General features: G+C 38.4%; 1 protein-coding gene across 2 annotated transcripts in view; it reads left to right on the top strand.

Annotated features, from left to right (window-relative positions):
• Positions 1 to 13,028, top strand: part of snx7 (sorting nexin 7) — a 156,756-nt gene that overhangs the window by 127,419 nt on the left and 16,309 nt on the right. The window lies entirely within an intron of this gene.

Below are 13,028 nucleotides of genomic sequence, written 5' to 3'. Positions count from 1 at the left end.
CCCAAGTGGAGCAGTACAGTGTGCAGGACAGCGTGATTGGTGTCGTCTATTGACTTATTGGATCTATATGTGTGTTGGTGAGGGTCTAGACCAGGTGGAGAGCAGTCTTGATGTACCTAAGGACCAGGCTTTCAAGACGCTTCATGATAATGCTACTGGCCTATAATCATTGAGGTAGGTTACTGCAGTCTGATTTGGAACTGGTACTATGGTGGATGTCTACAGGCAGGTAGGAACAGTGCCCTGTGATAGAGATCAATTGAAGACATTTGTAAATACCTCCACTAACTGTTAACACAGTCTGTGACAACCCACCTTGGGACACCATCTGGGCCAGCTGCTTTCTGTATATTGCTATTTCAGAATGTGCGTCTAACATCTGCAGACTGTATAGTGAGTAGCTGGCTGTTGGTATCTGGTGCTGGAATGGTGGTCGTGACTGTTCCTAGTTTCTCCTCCCAATGCCTTCCAAAGAAGCAGTTAAGTTGCTCTGCCAGTGAGGAACTGCTGGTACTGGTAGCTGGGTTGATATTATTATTTTGTTTAGTGCTGTGATGTATACCTTGCCATGAAACCTTTCCACTTGTAGGCAGCTTTGGGATCTCTATTGCCCCTATTCAAGTTTTACCAGGCAACACTGTACTGCTGTTTATCACCAGAGTGGAAAGCCTTATTGCGTGCCTTTAGCAAGAGTCATACATCTTTTGTCATCCACAGCTCATTGTTGGAGAAAGCAGGGATTTGTTTTGTTATAGTGACATTGTCTATGCAGCTCTTTATATAAAACTGAACAGCAGAGCTGTATATATCGATATTGTCGTCTTCAGATACAGTCCTGTCAGTGCTACTGTAGCAGTCCTGGAACTACTCAGAAGCTCCCTCTGGCTAAACCTTTATGTCTGTTACAGTTGGTTTGACTGTGTTGGTAAGATGTCTGTGTACTTGAGCTAAAAACAAAGAGATGTGGTCAGGCTGGCCCAGATGTGGGAGAGGTAATGCTTTAAACCCATGCTTGAGGTTACACGATCAAGTGTGTATTTTTCCTCTTGTGGGACATTGGACATGTTCATAGAATTTTGGGAGCACAGCATTTAAATGTGCCTGGTTAAAATGATCTGCTCTTACAAACAATACATATGGGTGGGCATTCTGTTGTTTCTATTGTTTGATAATGATTGCCAGTGATCTTGGATTAGCGTAAGGTGTTTATTTGGTCAATGCACAGCATCTTGCACGCCAGAGGGTACTTAATTCATATGTAAAAAAGAAAGCCTTGTTCTCCTTGCTTGCATTTTATACTTTTATGGTTAATAGGATCATTTTACTTACCTGTTATGACATAAGTCGTCAGAAGAAGGAAGATGCACATTCAGAAATCAGCCAGAAACAGAAACCTTCTAACCTACACACACAGTATGAGGAAAAAAAATGATTCAATAAGCATCACATAACATAACATAACATAACATAGGGTGGAATATTTTTTTCAAAGTCCTATATTTAGCAAGAGACATGGTTGAAGCACAGAGGTCCCAAGTGCTAACAGAAGATAATGATGTGCTTCTCTACCCAAAGGAAAATACAATATGTCACTGTGAGTGTGCAGATTTAACAAGATTTTTTTTTTAAACATACCACATCTTTATATGACAGTTTTGGTGTTAATTTGTTTGTTTGAAAAGACAAAGTAACAGAGGCTTCTACTAGATTGGAAATGCTGGTATGTCTTATTCCCCTGTGGTGATTATGTCAGTTACAGTATATCATCTCGAAATGTGGATAATGCAGTATAGTTTAAACAGTCAGACTCTGTTTGCCTTCTTTTTCCTTTAAAAGTTTACCCTCCTAAACTTTATCTTGAATTATTATTTAAAGGAATATGTAGAAATAAATTACTGCAAACAAAAAGTTCTAAAAATATGTCACAAGGAAAAGTCAAGTTAGCAAATACATTCTGAACTTTCCCTTCACTGAACTGAATATTAGCATACATTTTTATTATTAAACATATTGTACTGTGGCCTTTGCCTGAATCATTAAGTTTGGTGAGTTGGGTATCCTACTAATACTTATCCATTTGTCCATTTTTATATGGTCCTAAATGGGAGCAGCCATTGGAAGGCAGTAAACGGCTCCCAGATGAGATGGCCTTTCATTACAGAGCACACTCTGAAACTCTAAACACACAGGCAGTATAGACTTGTTAGTTGGGCTAACGGCATGTCACATTTCTAAGAAGAAACCAGTATGAATGAGGAGAGCATCACAGCCCAGACTCAAATCCAACTCAACAGTTATTGTACAGTGGATTCAGAAAGTTTTCTGACTCTGTTTATTGTACTGTAGATTTAGAAGGCCCAGTTGGGGCTGGGTGATCTTTTGGCATTGGGACCCCTGCAGATTTTGTTTTTTTACTTTTTTTTTTCTTCATTTTTTCTGTTCTCCTGGCCATCTGACCTTATTACCGTATTCATCTTAGAACACAATACTATATATAAGTACTCTCCCTATTTACTAATTACAGTATACAGTACAGGCCAAAAATTTGGACACACCTCCTCATTCAATGTGTTTTCTTTATTTTCATGACTATTTACATTGGTAGATTCTCACTAAAGGCATCAAAACTATGAAACAACACATGTGGAGTTATGCACTTACCAAAAAAAAAGGTGAAATAACTGAAAACATGTTTTATATTCTAGTTTCTTCAAAATAGCCACCCTTTGCTCCGATTACTGCTTTGCACACTCTTGGCATTCTCTCGATGAGCTTCAACAGGTAGCCTCCAAATCCACTAACCACTGACAAACACCCTCATGCCATGTTAGTGCCACCATCATGCTTCATCATATTAGGTATTAGGCATGTCATGAGCACTTCATAATCTTCACCAGACGTAGTGCTTGCCCAAAGAGTTCAGTTTATGTCTCAGAGCACAGAATCGTTTTCCTCATTTTCTCTGAGTAGAAGCAGGCTCTCATATGCCTTTTACTCAAGAGTGACGTCCATCTAACCACTCTACTATAAACGCATGAATGATTGTGTGCTGCTAGGATGATTCTCCCATCTCAGCAAAGAACTTTTGAAACTCTGTTAGATTGACCCTTTGCATTCTTGACCCAAGGCTCTTCTTGCATGGTTACACAGTTTTGCCAGACGGACGAGTCTAGGAAGAGTCCTGGTGGTTCCAAAAGTTTTCCATCCAAAATACCCGTGTTCCTTATTATTCATAGCTGCATTATATGTATTGTACTTATGGCTGAGCATTCATCAGTTGTCAGCTCTCATGCACACAGTGCCTGCCCCTACAACTTAAGACAAAATTGAACCTGTTTGATTTTGTCAGTGTGATTTAAAGACTAATTGGACTAAGTCACTGGGTACATCACTCTCCACAACTGTTGGTCGCAGGGGTGAGCCATCACTGCCCTTGAATCATTAAGATTATGTAAGTGAAGTCTATGACTAAAAATTCCTAAAAAAGTCTTGCAATGTGACATGACCATAGTGGGTTAACTGTACAGTTGTTGACACCTATAACCATTATTTGCCTCTTTTAATCTCAGAAGTACTTATTGAGCCTATTTCCTCATTACTGCATAATTCACATTACTGTGAAGATAGTGACCATACTTTTTATATAAAGCTTTATTTTCCAAAGTGGCCTGTTAATTATTGTTGCAGGGGGCCAAGGCAGTATCCAGGTAATTTCAGGTAAAAAGGCAACACTTAACACTACTGTAGATAGAATTTGAGCCCATAACAGCACCTACTCATGCAAACTGTAACACTATGTCACAACATACTAATCTAGAAGGATCAATAAACTTGACATGTATGTCATTGGAATGTGGATGGAAATAGCAGCAACTGGAAAAGATCCACATAAATGAAGGGAAAACATTCAAATACCATTCAAATAGTGACTACTCTGGTATTTTAGCACCAGCCCCTGGAAATGTGAAGCAGCTGTACTAATCACTGCACTGCCATGCTGCCATGAAGCTTGTATTCAACATGAAGTGTTCAGCCAGACCATGTGATAAGACCAATGGATTGTTGTCTTCAAAATGAGAATCAGTGGGCTAGAATGTGACCCTTACCTGGCAGTATTGTATGTAATATTAAAGGCCAGAACAGAACTATCTCCAGGTTCAGGTTTCTTTGTGCCGTAGACATATAGAGACACAATAGAGAATTATTTTAGTCAGTTAAACTTGCCACTTATTCTAATATGGTACAGATGGTAATCCATCGTTTATGTTCTTAAAATGTCGCATAAAATGGACACCTCAAAGCGCCTCTTGATTTTGTACTCATTTTAAACCATCTGTAGGTCAAAATTGATGTATTTTCACTTTACTGTGCTTTGCCTTTTGTCTTTTTCAGAATGGGGTTAATGTATTACTATTTAGCTGTAGATTAGCCCTTTTAAGGCACTTATAGTCATGTTCACCATTTTTATGTTTTTATTTCCTGTATCTGGCCAGATATAACACAGTCTGTGCTGTAGCTGGCATTGGTCAGTTTAATCTAAAGCGAGTCTTTCCTAATATTTTGAGCGCCTTACCTTGTATTATAGATACCTTTAGACATTTATCCACATCATATTCCTAATGTGACTTCCTAACTCATAATCCCCATGTTGTCACTTTTGATTTACTTAAGGAAGCTAGTAGTATGTATGAATCCAGCCATCTTTTTTATGGTCTAGAAGTGCAAACCTGGCAAAACTGTGCATGTTCCTTTTGGCTCAGTATAATAAAAATGAGTTGCATTCTGCAAAAGTATTGCATCAGCAACTATGCAGTTATTTACTAAATCCTCAGACATACTGACAGCAGAATTGCAATGAAAACATTTTTGTTTTAACTGTATTGCCAAGAGTCCCCAGCATCTTATCCTGCAAAATAGGTAGACTGGAAAGTTTAGGCCTCCATAAATGCATTAAAGATCCCCACATGTAGTCACTGGATTTTTAGGGTGGTCTCCATCCATTGTGATTGTTCTCTGTTGAAATTTAATTTCCATATTCAAATTGGTAAAGGTTTTACAAGTAATGCAGATTAAGGGCACAGTTAATTTATGGTGATGCTGAAATGAAGTTCTGCTCAATAGAAATAGAAAATAAAGGACATCACAAAGCATCCTTTTCTCCCTTAAAGGAGTTAAGTTCTCTGCTCTGCTAGTAATCAATAATTGAATAACTGAGATTCAAGGTTAAATCTTTACTTAATAATTATGTTTTTTGGGTTTTTTTGCAACATAACCAATAGCATTGAATATAAGGAATACAAAATAATTTTACAACCTGGATGGGTTCATGCAGTCATCATATAGTCCCATGTGACATTTTCCAGATAGCCCAGTACCTTAGATTATATATCCTTAATTGAAAAGTGAAAAGAAGGAGTTTTCGTAAGAGACAGAGCTCATTGAAAAGTGTCAAGCAGCTAACCAGACCGAAAACCCCATTTCAATGTCCATGGCTTCTCTGAAAATGTCAGAAAAGGCAACAAAACACCAAGTGAATTTAAACTAGACTAAAAAATAAAGAATTTTTGAAAAATTACAATCCAGCCACTCACCCAAAGTGAGTACCTGGGTTTCTGATAATAGAAGAGCGGGCAAAACACAGGAATGGTACTAAGACATTATCACAGTCAAGATCAATTTCCCATGGATTTCAAAAGCTGCAATAGGCTACAAACAGACTGGATATACAAAATATTCCAAGGTTCTGCTTTGCTTTCCAGTTTTGCCAGAATACACTTCACTCGTGTTCAGTTTAACAATTCTTTCTGGTTTCGGCCATTTACCTGAAATCTATCAGTTGAAAAGATTAAAGCATCCACCCATTAAGAAGCATATTAAATACAGTTTCTTGGAACAGTTTATTTGGGTGGTTTCTTTGTCACTAGTATGATTTAACAAATGCATTTCTCCATCTGGTTACCAAAGCCTAGCTTGGCTGGACTTGGCGGAAGTTAGGAGCCAACACTGGACAGGGTGCCAGTCCACCACAGATCACAGTGACACACACACAGGACCAAATTATTGTTACTAGTTAACCTCTGTGTGTCATATTTATGTTCATTCAAGTTTTTTCTTTTCTGCTAATGTGCAATATGAATAAAAACTAAAATTAACTGACAATATCCACAATCCAGAATTTTTATTATTGTCTTACATTTGGCTGATGCAAGATGACTGAATAGATCGACATACTTTACTGCTGTTTACTGGTATTTTTTACAAGTGGAGGAAAAACTGGTTTATTGAGTCTCAGGCAGGAACTGAGGTAGCAACTTTGAGATTTAAAGTTAAGTGTCTTGGCCATTGCACCTCACTGTCTGCCTGAACTGGAATACAAGGGCCGCAAATTGGCTGTGGGGCATCTGTTGGCGAAGGAAGCTTCACTGATCTTGATTTTGTCAACGATGCTGTGATCTTCGCTGAGTTAATGGTGGCTCTGATCAGGGCTCTCGAGAGACTGAGCGAGGAGTACGAGTGTCTGGGCTTGTGAGTGTCCTGGATAAAAACCAAGATCAAGGTGTTTAATGACCTCTTAGTGTGTCTGTCTGCAGAGAGAGGGTCGACCTTGTTGAGAGATTTTCTTACCTCGTAATCGTAAGACCTTACCTTTTCCTATGAAGTCAGTTGATGGATTAGGAAAGTATGGGGGGTCATGAGGTCACTGCAAAAGAACAAAGGTCCAAGTCTTTACAGTCCTGGTGCTTCCTGTTTTGCTATATGGTTGCGAGACATGGACACTATACATTGACCTCAGGTGAAGAGTGGACTCTTTTGGTACCGTGTCTCTTCAGAGAATCCTTAGGGACCACTGGTTTGAGTTTGTGTCAAATAAGCGGTTACTCATGGAGTCTCGAATGAGTCACATTACCTGCATTGTAAGGGAGCGTCAGTTATGGCACTACGACCCTGTGGTGCGATTCCTAAAGAGTGATCTGGCTCCAGGATCCTCATTGTTGAGGACCCGAGTGGCTGGACCAGGCCAAAGGAACACCCACATAACACCTTGCTGCAGCAGGTAGAGGGTCATTTCTGGAGGGTGGGACTGAACTGCCTTGGGGGTTGCCAACCTCGATCCCAAGCTGTTTCCTCGTGTGGTGGGTACGGCAATGCATTGTACCAGTGCATGCTACCCAACCTGACCTGACCTGAATTGGATGTTAATTCAGTTGACAATAGAATACTCAAAAATGTTTCAGTATTTTGCACACTGGTGAATTGTGGAGTTGCAGTTTGAGGTGCATATCAAGGTAATGCGGATTTGTGCTACATTCATACCTGATGGATTTTTCCCCCAAATCTTAATCTTTAATGCGTGTGGATGTAACCTTTTGAAAGCTGACTTTAATGAATTTTTGAAACTTGTCAGTAGGGAGGTGGTAGTTATATTAAAACATCACCAGATGCTTTGCAATAAAATATAACACATTTATAGCTTTAAACGACACCTCCCACAGAGAGATAAATCAGCATCAAGAAAATTCCTTTAGACAAGATTAAAAAAAATAAAATAAAAGTGCCAAAAGCATTATCAGAACTAGCTTATCCTCAGAAACCATACAGCCCCATTTTCTTTTGGGAGAATGAAAGCCACATTATATTAATTTAATTGAGATACAATAGCAACTTGCTATAAATAACTATTTTATGTATTTGTTACTTATTTTCCTCAATGCTGCAACTGCTAGAGAACTGAAATATAAGGCAAAGTCTCCAAACTTCTGCTTTTGGTTGGTGCATTATTGGTTCTAACTTTTATGGTTTATGCCGCCATTTTTGTGATTGCAGGATTAGCTCACTTTAGCTCAGTTCGTCAAAAGCTGGATTCGTCTTTGAGTGGCTCACTGAGTTAGTCCACCTGCTTGAATTAAAAATGTCAGGCTTTGTTTAGATTTGATTAATTACTTTTAAGTAAAACTCGGGGGCCAAGCTTCAGCTTCAATACTTGGAGTTCTATTCAACTCCAAAAATCAGTGGCTTTATCTTTATTGGGATTCAAAGAATCATTCCAAGTAAAAAAAAATTGCAACTTTTGAAGTAGCAACTTAAGCAAATAATATGGAATAGCAAATCACTTAATAACATTCAGTGACATGTCCATCAAACTAAAAACAAATAACAAAATCCGCACAGATATGAGGGGCCAGCTGGAAGGATTTCTTATTTTCGGTTTGCTGATATGACTGTTCCAATTTGCAAGACACATGAAGTAATCAACAAATAAATTATCTTGGCCCTATTTTTGAATTTTTTTTTTTTTTTACAGTAGAGAGTGTTAATATACAAGACATTCCACAAGCGAGAAGAGAGTATTTAGTCCATCAGGCTCATTTTGCTGGCTGTGAGCTAAGTCATGTAGGACTTAGTCGAGACAAGGATATCCAGAAAGCCAATTAATTAGTACAACATTACAGCAACAGAAAGAGCAACCCAGAAAAGTTGAATGTCATAAAACCAGAACTTTTCAATAAAATGGAAGAGAAGCAGTATATATGGGTATGGAATCAGTTTATTCTACTCTTGGTTGTAACTAAGTTTTGATAGTCGAAGAAACATTCACAGGACATGTTTTATTCATAAATATCATTGGTTCCTGTCTTTGGCTTTTAGGCAATATGGAGTAAAGAAGGAACAAAACACGGAAACCCTGTTTAATTGTCAATGGCAAGGTTCAAATCCCTAGAGAATATGGTAAAGACACCCATTCCTAGTGTGTTTTTTTTTTTTTTACTGGAGATTGACCTCTAGTGAGGTGGTTGAATAACTGATATCCCACTTACAGTCTGTGCTGTCATTTTGTCTTGATGGACTGGAAGGAGCATGGGTGGCTGTTAGGTAGAAGTTATATTGTTAATCCCTGTCATTCCCCTTCTTGTCCACTTCTGGAAGGAAACTGGAGGTTTTGTTAGTGTCTGCACCTTATCCTTCTCTCTCCCCCTCATTTAGTTTCTCAGTGGACCACAGTAAAACATCATGTTTGTGCGTTTGACAGCAGATATCAGAAAATCATAATATTTCTTGATCCATTCTACAGAGCAGATGTGTTCAGACCAAATTGAATCAATTAAGAAATTGGTAATGGAATGCTTTTTTGATTTTGTTTAACACAATGACATTTTTATTCTTATTTGGCTTTGATCAAGTGTCTTTATAATGTTTTTAAAAACTTTCCAATAGAAGGGAAAAAGCCTTAATAATAAAAATTATTAAGTATAATTGGAACAAGGTAGGAATATTTTGTGTGGCTTTGAATATCTGTGTCTGATGTACAGAAGATATTCCAGGGTTGGTGACTTAACAGACAGGAGCACATGAAAAAGAGAAATATCCTCTTTAAGAAAACCAATGTTTTAAAAGGGGTTTTCAAACTCATGGCCCATTTGCTTTGTTCTGAATAAGGAATAATTCTTTACTTTTTTTTCAATTTTCAGTTATTTCAGTTGCATTTCACACTTTCAAGTGAACTAAATATCCCATGGTTGTGTAATGGACTTCTTTCATTAGGCAGAAACAAAGCTGCATTTTCCATAATAATTTGGTTTATTTACTAAACACAGCACTATGAGCAAAACGGCAGTTATCGATTGACTGGAAGACTCAATGTTGTATTTGAAAATTATGCACCACTACGCATGGTATGAAAAGGCCATATTTCAAGTAGGCTTGTGTGCAAACCAAGTCAAGCTCTGCTGATAGTACATGGCAATGTGCTTCAGTTTTATGATGGCAAACATAACAGGTGAGTTTCACTTAACTGTATGATGATGCATATTTACTCTCCAGTAAACACCTTATGAACGTAACCTCACATTACATGTCTTCCAGCCTAACTCTTTTAAATATCTGTTAATAATGTTTATATCAACATTTACTACATATGTCAAAGTTAGTGCCTCCAGTATGCATCTGGCACCACTGAAAATCGATTGCAGTGAGTAGACGCCCCACCTACACACATCACTTTCATGGTGCAAGATTAGAGGTTTGATTGATCCCACAAGGCTCTGCTATTCGTTTATCGCCACCTCTATATGTATTTTGATTGACCCAATCACAAGTAATTTCCCCCCCCCAACTGCTGCCTGATTGTGTGTGAGAGGCTGTGAGGTTGAATAAGATTAGTCTTGCTCTGACTGGCTGGCAATTATGCAAGTTGTTTTATGTGATTTGATAGATAGATAGATACTTTATTAATCCCAAGGGGAAATTCACATACTCCAGCAGCAGCATACTGATAAAAAACAATATTAAATTAAAGAGTGATAAAAATGCAGGTATAACAGACAATGACTTTGTATAATATTAATGTTTACCCCCCCGGGTGGAATTGAAGAGTCGCATAGTGTGGGGGAGGAACAATCTCCTCAGTCTGTCAGTGGAGCAGGACGGTGACAGCAGTCTGTCGCTGAAGCTGCTCCTCTATCTGGAGATGATACTGTTTAGTGGATGCAGTGGATTGTCCATAATTGACAGGAGCCTGCTTAGCGCCCATCGCTCTGCCACGGATGTCAAACTGTCCAGCTCCGTGCCTACAATAGAGCCTGCCTTCCTCACCAGTTTGTCCAGGCGTTATGCGTCCCTCTTCTTTATGCTACCTCCTCAGCACACCACCACGTAGAAGAGGGCGCTCGCCACAACCGTCTGATAGAACATCTGCAGCATCTTATTGCAGATGTTGAAAGACGCCAGCCTTCTAAGGAAATATAGTCAGCTCTGTCGTCTCTTGCACAGAGCATCAGTATTGGCAGTCCAGTCCTACTTATCCTCCAGCTGCACTCCCAGGTATTTATACGTCTGCACACAATTTCCTCTGATGATGATTTGTGCTGCATTTGTACCAATGTGCATATTTATTTTTACCTTTTTATTGTTTTTAATGCTCCATGTTAACCCACGAATCATTAAGCTGTGAATGAAATTACTTATTACCTACAGCAGATACCTTTTGAGTAGCACAGTTGTTTTGGTCTGCACTAGAGTGTCATTGACATATTCATATCTACCTAAATTAACTGGACTTTTGAGGAAGACTTAAAAAACAGGTTCAAAGAAACTATTTTTTCACAATTAGAGGACTGTGAAGTAAAACCTATAGAAAAATCTACTCTTAAAATTGGTAATCTCTGTGTATTAGAAAAATATTATAAGCACATGATAAAAGTAGAGACTATATTTTACTAAACCTTAAGATGTAAGAGGTAGGATTAAAAAGACTTATGCCTATATATTTTTATTATTTTGTATGAGTTGGAAACCACCAATAGTTAATTAATCCAACGGTTAGACATGTAGGAGAGCCGGAGAAGGATGGGCCCCTCACTTAGAGAGGGAATGTGAACTTTTTGGCTATAAATAATGGTAGCAAGTGCCAACCTAGTAGAGAGTAAGGACAGGCCTTGTCAAACAGAAATGATGGACAGAGAGGGGTTTGACACCCCCTCAGCTAATAAATATTGGTAGAATTAATTACAGCAGTGAAATGATAAGGAGTCACATGAGGATGAATAGTGGCTTGAATGATAAGAATTGTAATAAATGTAAGAGATGCTTGCTCAACTTATCTGAATTGAGTCTGTATGTGCGCCGTACAATAAACCTTGATTCTACTGCCTGTCCTGAGTCTCCGAGTGCCTTCATTGGGGCTAAGGGTGCCTTTGCCTGCCTGCTTCTACAAAACCAGTAACAAGAATCATCTCAAAAGCAGTATCAGTTGTACATTTATTGAGAGAGTGGTCAAACGCAGAACTGCAGCTGTCTTTTTGTATGTAACTTTTTTTTATGCCCTACACCAGTGTTTCTCAACTTTTGTGGACTCGCGATCCAATATTTCCCATGTGGATCCCTGTTGATGAATCAAGTGAGATGATCTGAACCACCCATTGATGAATTGAGTGCGATCGTAATGCTGGTCTGAGAGTGTTTGTTAGATTTTTTTTTCTTTGATTGTTTTGAAATATAATTGCACACAGTTTCCTACAAAGGTTGAAGGTGAGGAGTACTCCTGAATTAGTTTAACTTCCTTACATGTGATCACTTCTACCCTGTTTTCCAGTCTCCAGGCCTTGCCAGATGTTCAGTTTTCAGGAAAGTGGTCTACAGCAGGCCACACCCTCATTGTATGTCCATTGTTGTGCCTGTGTTCATGTCTTTCACATACAGCTTTTCTTTAGCAATGCCCTTCACATGCCATTTACCTTAAGGGTATGTCTCTCACATTCAGCTACTTGGTTATCATCCAAAGCCGTTTGTCTGTCCGCAGGTGTATTCATGAAGGCTAATCTTTATTCTTTTACTTGTTCATGTGTTGGTATCTTTTTTCTCTTGTCTCAGTTTTTTGAACATTTCTTTGTTTTTCTTAATGGTTTTGCTTATGTTTAACTTTTATGAGTTTTACCTTTGTCTTCTGTTTTGAGCACTTCCTTGTCGTAATGTGGTTTCCATTGTACTTATCAGCTTCTGGCAATTTGTTTCTATTTTTATCATATGCTCTTGTCTTCCAAGTCTCATTAATATCAACCAATCATTTAACAAAGTAAAGAAAATACTTGACAAGGCCTTATTGACAGCTTTTCTAGTGGCATAAATTAACCTGGCTGAGAATGTATTAAAACGAGTCTATGGCTCAAAATGTCAGCAGTGCATTGGGGTCTGAAGTGTGCATTCATCAGCCTTGAGCCTTAGTACAATAGATATATTATGTGCTTCATCTAGATTGCAAATGAGACTTCTCCAGTTATTTAATTTTCTAAATCATGCAAATTATACATATTAAGCATTTTCTAATTATTAGATACAAGTCAGGCTACTCAGGTTGCATATTTTTCATCAGTTGTTGGCAATGGCAGATGTGCCTTTCTAAATTAGAAGAGTTTCATAGCGTGACTGTTTCTCTGTTTTATTTTACCTATACATTCAGCTGTCCATTTCTATTAACGTTTTGTTTCTGTCACACTGTTAGAGGAAGTTGCTGCCTGTTCTGGGAACAACAGGTT

This window comes from Polypterus senegalus, chromosome 14 (genome assembly GCF_016835505.1).
Source record: "Polypterus senegalus isolate Bchr_013 chromosome 14, ASM1683550v1, whole genome shotgun sequence".
NCBI lineage: Eukaryota > Metazoa > Chordata > Cladistia > Polypteriformes > Polypteridae > Polypterus > Polypterus senegalus.
This window is presented reverse-complemented; position numbering and strand designations above follow the sequence as displayed.